This window comes from Furipterus horrens, unplaced genomic scaffold, assembly GCF_987537825.1.
Source record: "Furipterus horrens unplaced genomic scaffold, mFurHor1.1.pri manual_scaffold_12, whole genome shotgun sequence".
In the NCBI taxonomy this organism is placed as follows: domain Eukaryota; kingdom Metazoa; phylum Chordata; class Mammalia; order Chiroptera; family Furipteridae; genus Furipterus; species Furipterus horrens.
Window position 1 is genome coordinate 30580155 of NW_028327182.1, and position 2685 is coordinate 30582839.

Below are 2685 nucleotides of genomic sequence, written 5' to 3' on the forward strand. Positions count from 1 at the left end.
AGAATGTTTGGGTCACCAGGTTTAAGATCAGATCTTGGAGGCCAATTTGACTCCATCCAGTGCTTCTCACAAGCTCTGCTGTCCCACATACACAGAAAACAGGGATACTTGGTGTATCCACATTGCTGACCAAGAAAGAAGCAGACCATTTTAGGGTCAACACAGATGATCCAATTGTGCTTGTGATATTGCAACAGATCAATGGCTCTCTTTGTCTTCATATTCTTCACACACACACACACACACACAAAAAAAAAACTGAATGGTCAATTGGGACTGCACCAAATAAATTGCCATTGTGGAGGAGGACACACTTCAAGCTCTACTTTGAGCTATTGATAAACAGTTGCCATTCAGTTGAGTAAGAGATTGGAATTCCCAATTCCTCTGTTAAACCTTGTATGTTATGGCAATACACAAAGCCACTGTCACTTTGAAAGTACTGCAAAAATGCACTTTTTCTTGATCTAAAGTAGGGTGCCTTTGCTCCTTTTTCAAGCAAGTTTCTCTTGTGCAGTCTTTATGCTAGGAGTTCTGAAGCCTTCTGGATAGTCCCAAATCTCATTCCAAATCATTCAACGCATGCTGATCAAATCCCTTATGAACTGAGTCATCTTCAGTTTCAAAATCTTTGTCATTGCTGTCACTTAGTTCTTCAGCATACTCTTGTTTTTTGAAAGAGGGTAGTTCAATGAAAACTGGCACTAGGATTTCAGCTGAATGAGGCACTAGGTGTATAGCTGATGGTAGACTAGGATAGTCTATTTTACATTTATTTTTCTTGTTATATCATGACATTTTCACTATACAAAGGTGACAGTCACTTGAATGATCTCTGGGCTCTCACCAAACCATAGGTATACCAAATGGTAATTTATCACGTGTTCCCTTCGTCCACACCCATAAACTCTCAACACACTGCTTGCATACTTTGTGAGGGGCCCAACACTTATCTTGATCACCAAGTGTTACTCAAAAATATGCAAAATAGGCTTGCCTGACAAATACACTGATGTTTGTCCTTTGGGATTGGTAAAACTGCCACAGATATAACAAAACGAATCAGGGTTGTTTAGGCACTTAGGATGAGAAATAGTGGAGGCAGGCATGATCTGAAGGAAAGGAAATATGTATGTATCTAAATAAGAAAATGAATTCTGCTAAATCCTTTTATACAGACAAGAACTCGGATTACACTTTAGAATATGATTCACTATATAGATAGAGCAGCACACAACATCACAACATTTCACCACACTGTCCCATGTGTAACTGAATAGCGTAGAGAAGTATGAACCTGTCACTGGTCTCCAAGGTCATCCCCAACCTCTCCCCACTTGAAGGAGGTTTGCTTTCACCCAGTAGGAGAGTGCTAGTGGTTCCCTCGATCCAGGCTCGACCCAGCCTAGAGTGGTCACATTAAGATAAGCTGTACAGAAAAACTTGACATGATAGAAGAAAACTAACTGCAGTTTTGAAATCAGCATGCCCATTTAAGTCTAAAACAGCTGGAAAATCAAACTCAATAGGAATTATGTTAAAAATTGTTCCCCAGTGTCTGGAAAGAAAATGTATGTTGCTGGTCAGGAACAAGAGTGTGTGTGTGTGTGTCTGTGTGTGTGTGTGCGTATGTGTGTGTGTGAGTGTGTTAAGGTTTTTGAAGAAGTGAGTTTATATTAGAATAATTCAAGTATGTAAAATAAGATATTGAACATATGCATTAGTTTATTATTAATTATTAGAAATACTGTTTGAGTTGCCCATAATTGCACTGTATAATGTAATCAATGTTTTGATTTATTTATGTGAAATTTTTTGTATACATTTATCTTTTCCTTCCTAAAAAAATAAAACCACAAATATGTTATAGGTAGGTATAATCTTATTATAATGTCAATAACATGGATAATTTTTCACATTATTTTTTAATTAATACCATGTCAGGTATATTTTTCCACTTAAGTACATTTTGTTTTCTCTAACCTCTAAAACACTCACCTTCTTTCTTCCCCATTATTATATTTTCCTTGCTTGTACTCTTGTGTGTTATAGAAATAATTAAATGTGTATCTCATTTTAATAAACCATATAGATATTTGCTTATAGTATGCTCTTTAAATCATTAATATACCATGAAAATACAAATATATGAAATAAAAATTTAATAATTAAATTAAAGCCCTGGCTGCTGTGGCTCAGTGGATTGAGCATTGGCCTGCGAGCCAAGTGTTGCTGGTTTGATTCCCACTCAGGGCACATGACTTGGCTGCATGTCAGGTCCCCAGTTGGGGTTGCAACTGAGAGGCAACCACACAGTGATGTTTCTCTCCCTCTCTTTCTCCTTTCCCCTCTCTAAAAAATAAAATAAAAACAAACAAATAAATAAATAATTAAAAATAAATTAATTAATTAAATTAAATCATTTGTACAGTGACTTAGTATTCCATAGTAAGGATGTCCTATAATTATTTTAATCTTTCTACTATCAATTGGCACTTAAATAAATCTGAGGTTTATTTTTTTCCCCATAAACATTCTGTAAATGTTTTTCTTATAACATGTCCAGGTATATACATGTGTTTGTACAGTGTGTGTTTGTGTGTATGTATATTTGATTTCTAGAGGTGAAAGATATATATAAAATGTATATATTTATTAGTTACTTTACAAATGTTAAGAAATACA